Here is an 18,094-nt window from a genome sequence, read left to right as displayed (position 1 = left end):
GTGATATGTTGCAAGACAACTACTGCAGCCCAAGGCAAATCCAAATTAATCGCACCTTGAAGTATGGATGGTTCTTCATTTGATAAGTGACAAGGTGTGGTGATTTTAAAACTTTGGAAATTTAATTTCTTGTAGCACAGTAAAATTATTGTCTTGACTTGTTTGACATAACATGGCCCAATTGTACAGAATTTGAAAAACATGATCTGCCAAGTAGCAAAAATAATGTAAATTTTGAAGGTGCAAAATGGGACCAACAGTTTTCCAGCCATTGCCGTCTTTAATGTAAATTTAAAAAGTGTCCGCTCATCTAAAGTATTTATTTAAAGCAAGATGTTAAGTGGGGTTTTTTTTCAATTTCACCTACAACAAGGAACTGTTTTTCACATTGATGCACAAAGTTTGATTAAGAAGAGGAGACACATTTTTTTAAATTATCCGTATTAACGTATTATTAATTTTCAAAGTTGTCCTCTGAGACTGCATTGAATTTTCATTAGATGTGTGTTCATAATCAACCAACGTAAATAATACATGAAAATAAATCTTATCTTCTATCCCCTAATAAAAAAAAATGTTGTATACCCTATTAAAAAAATGTACATTGCTGGAAAGTGAAAACAATTGTAAATGTCTGGATTTCATTTCAATGTTTTTGGAGAATTTTTTTTTTTTTTTTGGGAACAATTCTGTTTGCTGTTCCATCTCCCTCTGGATTGTATATTGCTTCTGTTATGTTCATAGGCAAATCTGTGCATGACCGGTGGGCTAGCAGTCATTGTGTCTGTTTTGTGATTTTTTTTTTTTATTTTTTTTTTTTTTTTAAAGAGGAAAATCAGAAAATTAAAAAAAAATTAAAAAATTAATAAATACAAAAAAAATTCTGTAGATGCACTTACTGTATATGTGATTTAGGTTCTTTGTCCGGGACTTGATGCTTCAAGCTGCCGATGATATAGAGAGGGCAGCTGTTTAATATGAAAATTTTTAAATCGCTTATGTGGAAAAATATAAAGAAAAAGATATGAAGTGTAGAAAAAAAAAATACAAAAAAGGCGATTTTCTTTTTTTTTTTTGTGGGGAGGGAGAAATTCTTTTTTGATGCTTGTGATAAGAAAAATGTACTTGAGTAGAGAAATTCCTTAAGATAATGAATAAGAAAGCTGATTTTGAGTTTAATGCTGTAGAATAGGAATGTATACCAAATGTAATCTTTCCAATGCTACAATGAATTTATACATGAGATTGATATGCAATAAACCTGTGTGCTTTTTTAAAAAGCTGCTTCAGTTTGTGGTTTTTGTGAATATTAAAATATGGGCCAATCAAATTCATACTTTTAAATACATTTTTAACATGAGCTTATATAGATCTGGCACTGATTCGGTTTTGACAGATTTGAAGATTTTTGCCAACTTGGGTACAACAATCTAGCTTGCAAATAACTCAAAAAGTTTTCCAACGTTTCTCTTAAAGGAACCGATCGGAAATCAAGGTAAGTGTCACATGACAGCAGATCTCCCCAAACTCTCCTTTACCCAGTACCTTGTGTCATATATGTATCAATACTAAACTGAGATTTTAAACACAAGTACTTTCATTCTGCATGGCAGCGGTAAAGTGAACCCTAATTTAATTGTTCATTTGTTTTCCACTCTTTTACAAAGCAATTTCTAGTGCAAGCTTTAAAAATTAATCCAGTGTAAAGTACAAATGCACATTTACAATTTTTCCCACGCACAGACCAATCAAATTTGGATGTCCAGTCCACCACAGCAGATCCTGGTTGGTAACGCTAGGCAGTGTCATGCGTTTAGCAGGCCTGAAAAAGTGGCAAAACCTCTTCTAAATCTGTCTGACGCTGATAAATGACAAGATGGCATCACAGTAAGCGCCAGCGTTGTGCCATTCCTGTTTTCACTGTGCCCTACGTCAACCGGAGTAGGAGAGTTCGGAACAGTAATAATCATCCTGATATTTTTTTATTTTTTTTAAAATAGGAACTTCAGTCAGCTGGGGTTTAGTGGTTAATGGGGGGGGGGGGCGTGATCTTTTCGAAGTCATCACGATTAGTTCGCTAGCAGTGTCCATTTGGGTACCATAAACACCTATACCCTGCACCACTTTACAAAAAGAATTGTAGGCTTTCAGTGGTGTTGCAGCCATCAACACTCCTGGAATCAGAGTTCTCCTTTAACTCCTAGAGGTATATTTACTAAACTGCAGGTTTGAAATAGTAGATATGCTGCCTATAGCAACCAATCAGATTCTAGCTGTCATTTTGTAGAATGCACTAAATAAATGATAGCTAGAATATGATTGGTTGCTATAGGCAACATCTCCACCTTTTCAAACCCGCAGTTTAGTAAATATACCCCTTAATATTCTTCGACGTTTTCCTTTTATAATGTCACCTCTCCCCCCCTCTCTCGCGAACAGCAAACCTCCCAAAATTAACAAAAAATCAAACTAACTCCCCTCCCTCTAACTCTTCTCTCCTTTTTTTTATATATAAGTTTAGAAACTTCAGGGATCAATCAGGTTTCTTTTCTTACATAGTCGAAGGCTGTTGGATACATTTGTCATTGTGTCGGATACTCTGTTCTACACACTGAATTACATAATGGAGGTGTCACTTATCAGTCTGTATCTTCTTCCAGTCCTTTTAAAAATATAAAACAAAGCTGTGGGTAACTTTTTGGGCGATTAGTTTCCATATTTTTCCCCACTTGCAGTAAAGTGCAAAACCAGTGATTGATACTTGGAGGAATCCGTTTTCAGAAAGTTTTTTTTTATCTCTGTATGTAATCTAGAAAATGACCACACTGAAGGACACACAGTTGCTGCAACAATACGTTCATGTGCAGCCTTTGTTAGTTATTTTACTTTACCTGTAGTCTATGACTTTGTTACATCTGTTTAGACCTTTGGATGAGAGTCCCTCGGAAATATACCTGTACTGATGTTTATATTTTTGTAACAGCCATAAGAGGTGCTTCTGTGAATAGTCCCAAGTTGGCACTGTCTTATAGTCAGCAGACGTGTACTGGTAATATGGCAAGTCTGGCATTGGCCAGTAGGCCTGGCGGGCCTGGGAGGAGTTGCCGGCCAATCTGGTCATTCTCCCTGTAAACATTTCTATAAATCTGCCTCCCTGTGTAATAAACAAACTTGAGGTTGGGGCACTGGGCTGAGGGCAACTTATAGAGGCATCGGTACCACACAGCTTGGCACCATCTGGTGGTGAGGGAACTGCTTCCCCTACAATAGGAACACGGCCGAGTAGTTGGTCCTGGCAGAGTGTGACCGCAACACTGATGGTCATCAGGTAGGTGTCTAGTGTATTGTTATATATTCCTCTTTACTGTGTGAAGTATATTTGATATGCTGGACGTCAAGGCTAATGGGCATTTGTGGCTACATAACAAGGTGGGCATTGGGATATCGGATATTTGTGGGTATTTAATATGCAGGACACAGGAGTCGGCCTCGTTTCTGACGGTGACTCTCAGACTCTCTCCGCTCCTGTACACAGAATATTATGTTTAAATAAAATATTACAGTATGGAGTAATTGGGCATTGAAGAATCAAGGATAAAAAAAAAGGACCTCATTAATGGCACGCACTTGCTGCGGTAGCGCAAATTGCTTTTGTTTTCCACCGCCAATCTTAGATTATTCAGCCATCGCTCTGTGCAAAGTGTAAGCGTCACTTCGAAGTTAATCCTCCTGTTTAAGACTCACAACGTTCATTATATAAATCTTTTTTAGTTTCTCTCTCTCTTAAAATGCTGCTCAGTGTAGCCCCATATGGCAGAAACCAAAGGTGCTCAACTCCACAAGTACCATCAGCAGGTCATGTTTTCAGGATTTCTTTAATCATGCAAAGGTGAGTTAATCTCTTTTCCTGGGTAGGTAATTATCCTGCCTGTTTCTAAAGACAGAAATCCTGAAAACATGACCTGTTTTGGTACTGGCGGCATAAACTGACCATGAGGGGACATCGGGACTGTCTTTGTTACACATGGCATTTTTGTGAGTTTTTAAGCTTTGTTTTACAGGTGTTCCTAGTAATGTGATTCTCTATCCTATTAAAAGCTTAGGCTGAGGCCCGATCTCTGTACATTACCCCACCCAAATCCTACTATTGGCTGCTGCAAACATCATACTCCGTCACCATTTGGTTCTGTAAACCTATGTATACTAGATGTACTTTCGTAAATCAAGGAACATGGCCCCTCAAAGAGGATTTCGCTCCACTCCTCGGCTGTTTAGCGCTATGTGAATGAGCCCCACATTGGGGTTTTTGTTCTTTCACTTTGACTTGAACTATCAAACAATGCCATTTAGTCTAGAGCTTTTTTGGCATTCAATGCTAAACCCTATCCCGCCACTGTGCACAAACACAACCTCTTTTATGAAGGGATCACACTGGCCAAGGTCTGGGCATTGATTACATGAAGAAGGGTTATACTTTGAACTTTTAGCAAACCAGATATTTCTTATCGCACAACTTTGGAGCAGGTGGTGATCTGGATCTCCTGCCAGCACAAGGACAGAATGGTCGGTCCATAAGTATAATTGCCAATTCTCCCAGAATAGCTGGGAGACTCGTAAATTTTGGCGAGGTCTCCCTGACTTCTAGGAGAGTAACTCGCACTCCCTGATCCTGCCTTTGGACCTTGATGACACAATGCAGAGTGTCATCATGCCCTTAGTACTTGTTCCTTGGTCCAAGGTAGGAAACTCGGGTCCATGAGTTTAGGTCTCCTGCTAGCTTAAGGATTTAGTGGTCTGCCCTATAAATCAGGGCAAGTAGATTGGGTCCTCCTCCCAGTCATCATCATAGCCCACCAGGTGGGGTGACTGCACAATAATATCATTTTAATCAAGGAGATGCCCAACGGCTATTGTTACCGTGTAGGTGTTGGACCTCATCTTTCCTGTGTTGGTCAAGTGAAGACTGTACAGACAGCTACAAGAGACCTGTATGAGGACAGCCCCCCGTATGTCCTATGTTGGTGGAATCCCTACATTATCCCAGTGTAACTGGTGTCGGAATTGGGAAGCAGATTTGAAAGGCCCTGGTAGTACCAGGACTACATATGTATAATGTATTTGGAACATAAAAGTTATGAGCTACAATTAATAATTTACACTCCATAGTAACTAGACTCTCACTGGTCCTTAGGCCTCCTCCACACAGACAGCGAGAAGGAATCTATGATAACTCACGCTGAGAGCGCTTCAATGCAATTTCTCAGAAAATGAGGATACCCCGAACCCTTTTCTAAATGCAAAAGGACACACAGACGCTCACTGTGAGCACGGGGAGGTCCTTGAACATGATGATGTTATCAGAGGATTTATGGCTGGGACACTGATGATAACACTGAGGCCTTTGTTGAGCGGAGCAGTGTGAAATACAGGAGCTCAGCGACATGTGACTTATCCATGAGGTCGATTTATTGCACAGAGGAAGCGTTGCACATGCTCAGTAGATATCAGAAGTCAGACAGTAATAAACATCATAGGAACCAGACCTACACATGGACATAACGAAGCATTTCCCTGGATTTGTTGCAAACTGTATGATGTGGCTTACAGCATGCATAGTATCCGGGCATGGACCAGTTATCACCTGCATTAATGTCCCAACAGCACTTTGATGAGGACTTCTTCTCCGTTCCTCTATTCTGCCTCAGTAGTTGGACACAGAGTTTTACTGATCTTTACACTTGTGTCTGTAGGTGCACTGCCTGGTTTGCCCACAATAATCCACGTGTTATTGCATACGTACCTCCAGGAGAGGGGGTGTAATGGACAGACCAGAGACGGCGGGGTACAGGGAAAATGACGAGATTCACCGCAAATTGCGTCATGGAGGCTCCCATCCTGCCAGCGTCATTAGGAAGTGGGCAGGATCCAGGAGAATGGCCTGCTCTCCCGGGAGTCCGGGAGACCTACCCAGAATTCGGGAGTCTCCTGGACATTCTGGGAGAGGGGGCAAGTATATGTTATTGTCCATTTAAGCCATCAGCTCTTTATCAATTGAATTTCCATTCACTCCAATCATGACGGTCTTTTGCTTCCCGCAAAATTTTGAGGTTTAAATGCCTCATAGCACTAGACTTCACATTTGACATAATGCAGTCAGGCAGGTAACTTTCTCCCTGTACCTGCCAAACCCAGACTCGCCCATCTGACTGCTAAACAGAGAGGTGCGATTCGTCAGTCCACAGAACACGTTCCCACTGCTCCACAGTCCAGTGTCGGTGTGCTTTACACCACTTCGCATCGGTCTTGGTGATGTGAGGCTTGCATTCAGCTGCTCAACCATGGAAACCCATTCCATTAAACTCTCGCCGCACAGTTTCAAGTATTTGTGTGCTACGTGAAAAACAGGCAATATTTTCCTTATGTGCAAAACAATAAACTTATTTTCACCCCGTGCACTGCAACATGGTTTTGTCCAGAAAACTTGAGTGAGAAAACGTACTCAATTTTTTGCTTAACTTTTCTTTAAGAATCATCAGGTCCTTTAATGTTGAGGGGTATGGCGTCACTGCAATTTTCCTGTAGTAAATGCTACATATTTTACATGTTTAAGCACGTTAAATTTGATTGTGACCCCTTCAAAAGAGTACTATTTTCCATCTGATTCTTGTACAAAAATTGTTGTACCACCCTTGCTCTGACCAGTGTAAAAAACATAATGTGTGCAATAACCCTGATTAGCCACTAGATGTCACTTGTGTACCACAAAACAATACGTTTCAGGTTTTGCTTTTATTTATTCATTTATGAACCATGAACAGGGGACGTCCAAATCTTTCCCGTTGGAGCGCTGAGAGGTATACATGTATTCAGTGTATACATAGCTATAAGAAATGCTGTACTGGTAGCCACAGTAAATTAGAACTAAAATTAAAAATGAGATGTCTATATTTAGCCACCAAAGGGCAGCGCTACACAGCTGATAACGCAATTGTAATATCTGTACTAGTGGAGGACATGTAGGGTCTGATTAATTAAGGCAGCAAAATGAAGGTAAATTTTTTTCTTTTAAAAGGCACATAATTCAGGGCACACGCACGACCGTATTCATCTATAGGCAGATCTGAAGGAACGCCTCTTGCTGAATATAGGTCTAGGTGCATTCTGCCCTGACACATACAATACACTGCAGGATACATCCAATACATATGTAGAATATGAAGTCCCAGGAGAACACACAGAATTATTTTTTTTAATTAATATCACCTGTTAAAAATAATTTTAAAAAAAATGTTTATTTGTACCATAAAATACATTTATGAGGATGTTACCAATGTCTACTGTACTTAAAATGCATTTTTACAGTTGTTCCTGATTTCAAACACATGTTCTAGCTGTATACACAGTCGTCATCACTATCACTCGGCACTTACACCTGGGGGTAAATGTATCAAACTGAGAGTTCTCCGGCGGGTTTGAAAAGTGGAGATGTTGCCTATAGCAACCAATCAGATTCTAGCTGTCATTTTGTAGAATGTACTAAATAAATGATAACTAGAATCTGATTGGTTGCTATAGGCAACATCTCCACTTTTCAAACCCGCCGGAAAACTCTCAGCTTGATACATTTACCCCCTGATCTGTAGCCGTTGCCAGTGATACAACAGAAACAGGTACCTTAGAGATGCCCAAAGCTTGAATCTGCCGCTACTGCATGTGCTTGAGCTTGGCACGCCCTTACTGTACACTGACTACGTGCATGCTCCCAGTCCCCTCCCTGTTCCACCCCTGAAATCGTAGGCTGTAGTAAGTGTCCTTTGTGCACAAAGATTAATTGGACGTTGCTGCGTTCTCTGACATATGGTGCGATTCTGGGCATGCGTAGAGCGATGTCACGCAAAATAATGTGCGCAATGGAATTTACATTAACGAATCAGGCCCATAATGTTTCATATTTCTTAACCATAGACTGTATGTACTTTATTTTGAATTCTGATGTTAAGTTCCAAAACAACAACTACCCGTCATCTACTGACAATGGAGGCATTCCATTGTAAGGCCGTTCCCCGCTCACTTACCACTATGACCTCCGGTATATCCCCGAGGGGAGGTATTAAAAAGTAGGTAAATGTGTTTAATAATATTGGTGGCTGATAACACTGCTGTCTTATCAGTCAGCAATGGAAGGATGTGGTTCCAATCCTGCAGTGTGTAAGCACTCAGGAGCGGCAGTTTCCATAGATCTCTATGGAGTGTGCAGAGTCTCCATCTTTTCAGCCGATGGTTATGACAGATGAAGAGCACAGATATGACGGTAAATTGTGTAAAACGTGTACAGTGTGTACACAGGAATCGGCTGCTGATCGGGACTTTCTGTCGTTGGTAAAATCGTTAACGATATCACATCTGGATAAATTATCTGTAGTGTGTACCCAGCCTGACTCATATGTTTTATTATAGATGTCCCAAGGTACATGCCATCAGTCACCCGATGCCTGAGAAAGACTGAGCCAGGAGAGTCCCAGGATGTAAGTGTTGCACAATTCATTCAGTTTCTTTCAACAAACAATTGGGAGATAAAACAAAGTTAGTTTGTCCAATGCTGAAAGTGAAAGATACAATGAAGCACTTTTTCAGTTTATAAATCCACTGTGACCTCTTAGCGGGTGATAATTCTGTACAATTTATGGTCTGGGACAAAGCAAATACAAACCTACAACTTTATACTATAACGCTGCTTTCAGATCTAGATTATAATAAATGCACACGGCCATTATATTACAGAGGAGGCTTCTGCTGAACACAGATATGACATAAACCTCCTACAATGTAAGTACAGGCGCTGTCTTCGGTATGATGGGTGACCGTGAGTGCACCAGATCATCTGCACACAAAAGCAACATTTGTAACTTGCTGGATTCCTTTTCTCCATTTTATTTAATTAATTAATTAATTTAATTAGGAAAAGTTAGGTCACATCCTGATCCGCTACAACCACCAGGATGTGTCATGTGACTGATCAGCCATTTTAACGCCTGTAACTTCTGAACGACACAAGTTTAAATGAGGAATTGGAGATTGGACTCTTTCCAAGAACAAGGTTAAAATAGGGATCCTGTGGTATAAGTGATTGGGAGAAGTGTTACAAGTAACTCCAGCTTGGAATGTTAGGTTGAATTCCATTGTTAGAGGGTGTTGAGAGACAGATTGCCTGAGGGCGCAAGTCACAAAGAGCTGGCTAAACTCCTAGTGGGTTATTTAGACTTCTTGTTTTCATTTCTACAGTCTTTCCCAACAACTTCCCTGTAATTAAAACAGGTCAGGGAAATGCCAAACTTCTAATGTTGATCAGAAAACCCCTGTCTACACTGATGAGCCCCATTAAGGGTGGTAGGTGGCGTTCTCTGTCACCAATGACCAGTGTCAGTGAATATCCAGTGGTATGACTTGTACATGGTATGTCCCAAAAGTCAGCCCCCCTAAAGAGGAATTGTTTAGTATATTCTAGAATTAGAGGTGGGTAAAACAGATATCTGATGGGCTTATCAAGGTTTTTTGGGGTGGGGGTTAGGGATTATTCATTTTTAGAGTTGTCGACACTTCCAAGTTTGGGAGGCATCATTTATCGCACCTTTGGTTATAATTCTACTGTGAGCACGCAGTCAGACGTTACACTAGAAGATTGGTTTTAATGGTCACTGGTCAGTCCCCTTTAGACAATATTGCAGGGGATCACAATCAGATGGACGTATAGGACGATTCAGGGGGCTTCTACCAGTATTTGGCCACAAGTTGCAGAATTCAGTGGTTCCTCATCCTCTATGTCAAACAACTTCTGCATCATTCCCATGAAAAAATACATTTTGGGATTATTAATAGATTTCTTTGTTCCCTGAGAGTATTGGTGACAGATGAGGGAGGTTGTTGTGCGCACACCAATAGGTTTTCATTACTTACTGTATGACCGATAAGTTTGTGGAAGAGCTTTAGTAACCTGCAAGTGTTAGAGCCCCCTCCGGAGCCTATGAAGAGGGCGAAGAAATGAATATTCACCTCTCCAGAGGTCCAGTAGGTTTTTCCTTCTTATGGGGTTCCCCAGCACTGGTGACAGCGAATCGGAAATTATTTTGCTTTCAGCCAATCAGTGGCCGAAACAGTGAGCCAATAAAAGCTCATCTCCAGCCATTGGAATTCTGGGAGGTGCGCTGAGCCAATCAGTGCTCCCCGCATCACTGATTTGCGATGGAGCCATCCTGTTCGGCATGGTTTCAGTTCCAAGTTGTCGAGTCACCAGGAGGGAGCTGCGGAGAGATGGCGTGATCAAGAAAGATGACGCCGGGATCAACAGGAATGACACCGGAGAGGAGACAGGTGACTGAGGAAAAGGCGCAGGGGAAGAGGAGAGGAGAAAAAGAAGAGCTGCCGACTGGAGGGACGGAGACGCTGGGCAGAACGCCCAAGCTGCAGTAGTGGGTGCAAGTCCCTGTGTAAATATATGTGTTTATATAAACTCTATGTTCTTTCTCTTTGGGCGCAAGAACAGGATTAAGCTATGTCCCCAACTAAAGACAGGATTAGCCTGTTAGGCGGTACCCAGCCATTGTGAGACGGCGCCCGGTCTGTATGGTATATAGGTGGTCATTGTGTGGTGGTCACTGTACTGTGTTTTGTCTATATAAGTACTTTCCCTTCCAGGATCCAGAAGTCAGGCTCCCGCTAAAGGTCGCCGTTCGAGGTGTCGGTAATAGAGTTAGAGTGCAGGGTCTCTGCTCCTGGCGGTCACCTCGTACACCCCCTTCCTAACACGCTCTATCCATACCCTTCAGTAACTGGTTGTGGTTTCTTCCTAGACTGAGGCAGTAAGTGGAGCCGGGCTGAGGAGTCTGTACGTACGGTAGGTGGACCAGTCGTGACGAAGGTAAGTACTTTGTGTGCGTCTGTCCGTTCCCCGCAGGCGCTTCACCACCATTATTCCTGGCCTCCAAACATTCAAGTGTTCTCTGAAAACTAACCTCTTAAGACAACCTGGTCCTATTCCTGAGCCCGTAGCTTAACCTTCCTAATGTACCCGATTACCACTCACTATACAGTTCACACCAGCTGACCTTTATACTCCTACGTTCAAAACCTTCTGACCCCTGACTGGATCTCACAGCTTCACTGTCTAAAACGTCACATCCAACCTCCTGGCACTTTAATTAAACTTTTCTGTTTTTATCCTAAAATTCTGCTCCGTTTAGCATCATTAATGCCTTCAGTTTCCTCTCCGTCTGTATTACCCAGTATTGTTTTATCCCAAATAGAAAGCGCTACGGAATTTGCTGGCGCTATATAAATAAATGATGATGACGATAATGAGAGAGGGGACATTTGGACTAGGTATATTGCTCTGTTCCGTCCCTTGCCCTTTCATTACATGATAAGACCCATCACCCAGCGCACACAGAACAGGCTTCCTACGGACACTTCCATTCTCCATAAAAATTGTGGTATTAAAATGTAACAGATTTTATTTCTTTTCATAAACATTTGAAAACTAAAAGTTTAGTGTAAACCTAAGTGATTTATTTATTTTCATTCTGCACATTAGTCAAACAACAGTTGCTGTAAGGGACAGAATGTCACCCTTCACCCCCAGGAATAAAATGGTTAATTTTGTTCCTCCCACACACAGTCCTCCTCCTCACAGCTAGGAGGAAAGAAACTCTCCCGCTATGGAGAGAGAAACGCAGGTCACATGATCACCTCCAGCAGATTAAACCTGATCTCTTATTAATATATGGTGCATCCTACACAGTCAGCAACAGTTTAAATGTTTTTTATGTCTTATGTGTATTGCATTCTAAATACCCCTTCTTTATTACATAGCGACTGAGTTAAAAAGTCTAAAAAATAAGGTAAGAACTGAACGTAAGAGAGAGGAATAAAGGGATGTTACTGTGCATGTGGTCAATTTTGAACAATAGGGACATTTTTAAGGACATGCATTAGCAAATCCCTAAAAGTTGGGACTGCACGGTGGCTCAGTGGTTAGCACTTCTGCCTCACAGCACTGAGGTCATGAGTTCAATTCCCGACCATGGTCTTATCTGTGTGGAGTTTCTGTGTTTGCGTGTTTTCCTCTGGGTGCTCTGGTTTCCTCCCACACTCCAAAAACATACTAGTAGGTTATTTGGCTGCTACCAAAATTGACCATAGTCTCTCTCTCTCTCTGTGTGTGTGTGTTAGGGAATTTAGACTGTAAGCTCCAATGGGGCAGGGACTGATGTGAATGAGTTCTCTGTACAGCGCTGCGGAATCAGTGGCGCTATATATATAAATAAATGGTGATGATAATGACTGTCTCTGGAAATTGGTCTGGTACAATGGGGAGCTATGATCACATAACTCTATTTACTGATCTGTATTGATAGATTGTGTCGGATGAATGAACTGTGTCTTATACAGAGGTGCGTTTGACACAATCAGCGTGACAGGAACCTGTCAACACTACTCTGTGCTGCTGGGGGACCCTGCTCCTTCCACTATATAACTCTCAGTCTGTGGCTTCCTGCTACCTCCATTCTCCTCCTCACATCATGTCACTGCCCCTGTCACATGCAGCCCTGTCCTCACTAACACATCACTCATCTCCTGATATACTCTGTGCTGCTGGGGGACCCTACTCCTTCTACTATATAACGCTCAGTCTGTGGCTTCCTGCTGCCTCCATTCCCCTGTCACATGCAGCCCTGTCCTCACTAGCACATCACTCATCTCCTGATATACTCTGTGCTGCTGGGGGACCCTGCTCATTCCACTATATAACTCTCAGTCTGTGGCTTCCTGCTGCCTCCATTCCCCTCCTCACATCATGTCACTGCCCCTGTCACATGCAGCCCTGTCCTCACTAGCACATCACTCATCTCCTGATATACTCTGTGCTGCTGGGGACCCTGCTCCTTCCACTATATAACTCTCAGTCTGTGGCTTCCTGCTGCCTTAGGTAAAAAAAAACCTATGACCTGCTCAATGCACATTTGTGACGCTTTCCCTGTGATTAATTCAACCCTGCTGTATTCTATTGTCATATATATATATATATATATATATATATATATATATATATATATATATATATATAATCTCATACACATACATACAGTGCTCAGCCTTCTGGAAGGTTTAGATTACAAGCAGCATTGCAGGCAGAGGTTGCAGCTGGGTAGATCCAGTTTGGCTGCACTTTGCAGCCCTCCCTTCCTGGGAACCTTAGTCCTGCTTTGTCCTGTACACACCTGAGTGATGTCAGCGCTACAATGGGGCTGAGCCATTGGGAGAGGACCCAGGAAGTGAGGGCTGCGCAGAGAGAGAGAGGCTGAGAATAATGTCTCCTGCTACATAATGTGAGAGACTCAACCCAGCTGCATTAACCCTGTCTGTCCCTGTCCGGGGTCTGGGAGCTCCCAGGTAGGTGACAACTAAACTATCTCCATGTAAGTAACTTTCTGCTGATTAGATAAATCAGGATAATCTGTCTGGATACCTCCAATAACGATGTCTGTTTGCAGCTGGACTGGGTCATTGCTCAATGTGCTTTGCTGGCTATTAATGCAGGATTGTGTATATCTAAGTGTTATTATGAATTGTCACTTATTAAATGAGAAACTCATTGATTACACAACACAAACATTGCAAGAGGAGCGTCCAAAGTCTGCATTTTGTTTTCTAACAACTTAAACTCCTTGTGAGAAGTGCACTGTTACTGTTAGTACTGATAGTATTGTGCTGTGTGGTAAAGAACTTAGTTGCTGATAAATCTTATTTTGTGGGCTGTGATTGTCAAGTTGTTAGTTTGCTGTGTTTGTATCTGTGGAATCCCCCCTCCCTCTGACTGTGCTCTCAGCCTGCAGGCAGATTGCTGGATGATGGTAGATCCACAAAACTGACTTTACATTGCTCAACTCCTGTGTTCTTTTGTGTGACCTTTCTTTGTGGGTTTGTTCAAAAAAATCCAACACCTGGTGTGTGGTTAATACACAATAAAGACACTGCTGTAAAGAGAACAGTTAACACTGAATAACAATTTTTTTTATTTATTTTTTTTTTGCTTAATTATGCAACAGATGTAAAGGTGCAGACTGACTGTATTTTACTTAAGTAGTTCACATTTTTAGTGTTTGTTTTAATGAAAAACATAAATATTGTTCTATATGTTGGATGTAAATTTCCAATATTTGTGCTCATTGTTATAAATAAATATAACAATTGCAAAATATTTGCAGCTGTACAGATGGGGGAGGGGGGTTATCGTCTGACTGATATTGATTACTGATCAGTAAAGCAGGTTGGGGATTTTCCAGTAAAAGATGCCCCCCACAGTCTGCCCAGATCTACCCTACTGTGCCCATATTGTGCCACACCCACTTTCCAGGGTCAGAGAATCGGGACGGTTTCGCCATAAGAGTAGCTTTTGGGAGTTATATAACATAAAATAATTGTCTTTTTATACTTTATTAAACCTATCCACCGTGCCCTCTGTGACTTCTCCGCAGCAGGGTGACCTGCTAAGAGGTAGTTGCTTCGCAGACACTGACTGACAGCCTGACAGACTTGATTTGCAGAAGTTCCCTCTGCTGACTAATCTTCAGGTTCTGAGACAGTGATGTCACAGCAGCTCAAATGACTGCAGTATCATCCTTTAGCCGGTATGAGATCCCATCAAGACACTGTCCTAAAATTGTGGGAGAAGCCTCAGCTGTCTATAGCAGAGGGGGGGGGGGGGTGATAATTTACTTTTTAACAGAGCTGCAATGGAATTTCAGGTTATTGTTGAACACTTCACTGTTTGGGGTATATTTACTAAGCGACAAGCTGCCAATTCTCTGCATTTTTTGGGTCATTTTCTTTAAACCCAATGGGCTTTGTCGTAACATTGGCATTTTAAAAAAATGACGGCAAATCGCTGAGAATTAGCAGTATGATGCAACTGGCGATCAGTAAATATACCACTTGGTGTTTAATAGTCCTTATAGGTTGATATATATTAGCGGAAGTGGGGAAGGAATAAAGTACTTCAAGTAGAATTAAAAAATAAAAAAAATGTGAGAAATATTCCTACAACCTGACCACGGTGATATCCCATAGACAGCAATAGCCAGTTTGTCATTTGTATGCTAAAGCTGGGGACACACTACACAGTTTTCATCCAATAATCGGCTCAATCAGCCGACATACGACCGCTCGTTCAAAAGTCGGGTCAGTGTGTGCAGTGACACGATGGTCGAAAGTCTGCCCAAATGGACGATATGTCGCCTCATTTGGTTGGTCGTACCGTTTAATATTTTCGTTCCAATCTCGTTTCCGCTGTGTAGTGTGTATAAACTTCCGACCGATCCACAACAGTGAGTACGAAATTACAGTCATTGCTCACGACAACATGGCTGTAAAAAGTCGCTAAAGGGACGTCCGCTCTTCCCTTTATCGTCCTAAACTAGGCTAGTGTGTATGCAGTCCATGGACCGAGCGATCGGACCATCAATCGCATGTAAAATCGCTCGGCATAAAAAGTTGGTGGTAAATTATGTAGTGTGTACCCAGCTTAAGGAAGTAATGAATGGACAGATCTTCTCCCCCAAACAGCTCACGCTGAGTTGTTAAACGCCCTTCCGCCGGGCACGCAGGTTTGTTCTCGATTGTTTAGACACCTTAAAGTGTGACCGGTGATGCGATCTTTTGTATGTCTAAAATCAATTGATTATCAGTTTTCGTTATGGAAAATTGTCAGCCGATAGCATTCATTTGGGCCCAGTGCGTTTTAACGTCGCATCTGACGCTTGTACTGTAGATCCCCTTCGATCCCTCCAGGTCCATGTTAATGTTGTACGTGAAAGTAATTACTGGTATTATTATTATTTTTTCTTGCTTTTGGATGAGAAAAACTGTCTGATTGTTGTGTGTGTTCTCTAGTTATATACTGATGTGACTGTATGGAAATAAAATCTCATCCTAAATAAATAAAAAATGTTTGTGTAGCTGCCATAAATGTATGTAAACCTTTATATATCTGTACGTGTTAACATTGTGCAATTCCAGATGGCACACTGAGATATCTGAGCACGATGATTGTTCCAGTAGATGGAGCTGGGGACCGGCAGCCGTTCCAAACACTGTACAAGTATCTGGATTAGGGTAGAAGGGAGGGAGGGGGCTGTTTTATAGAGCTTTGTTTACAAGCTCAGAAACACACATATAACATGTAGTATTATGTGCCTACTGGAGGAAATACAAGTTTGCACAATCAGGGCGTAGCACCCTTGTTACATGGAGATCCTGGTCTAAGCTCCTGAGTCTCCTTCTTTACATCATGTGGAAGTGATTTAAAATCCATAGACAGCAAAATAGACATTCCTAGCAGTGTATGGGAGGTGGGAGACCAGGATTGGTACAAGAACCGTATTCACCAGCACAAGTCGGACATCTGTGTACGACAAAAATAATTACCTCTGGTTCTTCCAAACATATTATCCAACAACGTGCAAATATTTTGTTATGAGATTTAAGTAAGCCTAAGAATAAACACTTAGGGGTGTATTTACTAAATGCGGATTTGAAAAACTCGCAGCAACCAATCCGATTCTAGTTGTCATTTATTTAGAACATTCTACAAAATGATAACTAGAATCTGATTGGTTGCTATAGGCAACATCACCATTTTTTTTTAAAACCCGCAGTTTAGTAAATATACGCCTTAGAGGTCATGTCTGTGTCTATCACAAAATCACTGAAAAGCAGAAATAGTTTTACTTTGTCCTTTCCGTATTTCAGGACTTTCGGGTTTCCGGATAAGAGATCCTATATCTGGATTTAAATGACCAACTTAAAAACTTTTGCCATCCGGGAGCTTTGTGCCTGAAAGTGCAGACTGAAGGGACCTGTGTGACTGTGATGAAAGTGACCCAATAGTTCTATAATCTCGGGTTCTCCCGGTTGCCATTGTGTATTTTTTTAGTGGCTACTGGAATTTGTCCAGCCGAACGTTAGAGGCTCCGATCTAGCGATGTTCTGTGATCTCTCTACCTGTAGTTTTCTACACAGATAACTGTTGTCAGAATTATTAACATGGCAAATCATGGGGCCAGCCGTGTGGTGCCCGGCTAGGGGCCAGCCGCGTGGTGCCCGGCTAGGGGCCAGCCGCGTGGTGCCCGTCTAGGGGCCAGCCGCGTGGTGCCCGTCTAGGGGCCAGCCGTGTGGTGCCAAGCAACATGATCTTCCTGTTTGGATGCTCTGCCAGTTCTCTGACTAATAGTACATAGTCTATGTACCTGGCCTAGCTATACAGTTATTTAGAAGTTGCGTGACCATTTAGCACCTAACCTGGTACAAGTCTAAACCCATAAGTTCTAAATTTCTATAGACTTAGCCTAGGTATATGCAGGGAAAGATCCCTCTAGTTGGTCATTATCATGCATAGGTCATGACTCTGTAAATGACTCCATTATGTGCATAAGAAAGCGATTGGCGGAATCCGTCTAGTGTGAATGTTTCTCCCTTAGACGGAAACAAAACCTGGGTTTAACGCCTTACTCCCTGAGTATTTGCAGTTCTGAAAGAAGTCCTGTTATTGTGAATAACTTCCTGCAGAATTTCCACCAATCACATTCTAGCTATCATTTTTCTAGCACATTGTAGAACATGATAGCTAGATTCTGACTGCTTGCTACGGGCAACACCTCCACTTTTCCTTTCTAGACGTTTTAGTAAGTCTACCCCATACTTTTTTACTGACATTAAAATGCGTTTTCAAAAACTGTCCTGAGCTGTAAGTACCGGCTGTATATAGAACAAAAACTGGACTCTGGGAATTTACATTTTCGCGGTCAATCAGACTATTGGTCGATTGATAAATCTGCACCTTTAGTTTCCAGATAGATAAGCGTTTGCAGACGTACACACTTAGGACATGTTACATGTTACAATCTGATGATTTCTTTAAAGAATAGAAAATTCTCTGAATGACAATAGATCCAATACGATCAATAATCTGATTAGGTGGAATTTTTTTAATCTGAAGCTCAGCGTGTGTTGTCATTGTGTGACGGAAGTCTAACAATCCTAG

General features: G+C 41.7%; 1 protein-coding gene across 1 annotated transcript in view; it reads left to right on the top strand.

The window, feature by feature from the left end:
* The first annotated feature begins 13,289 nt into the window (after positions 1 to 13,289).
* The window catches only part of ARHGEF16 (Rho guanine nucleotide exchange factor 16), a 43,985-nt gene continuing 39,180 nt past the window's right edge, over positions 13,290 to 18,094 (top strand). Inside the window, exon 1 of the mRNA XM_075190158.1 lies at positions 13,290 to 13,446. The gene's annotated coding sequence lies outside the window, so the exon portion shown is untranslated. The remainder of the gene's footprint in view (positions 13,447 to 18,094) is intronic.

This window comes from Mixophyes fleayi, chromosome 11, assembly GCF_038048845.1.
Source record: "Mixophyes fleayi isolate aMixFle1 chromosome 11, aMixFle1.hap1, whole genome shotgun sequence".
Taxonomy (NCBI): Eukaryota; Metazoa; Chordata; class Amphibia; order Anura; family Limnodynastidae; genus Mixophyes; species Mixophyes fleayi.
This window is presented reverse-complemented; position numbering and strand designations above follow the sequence as displayed.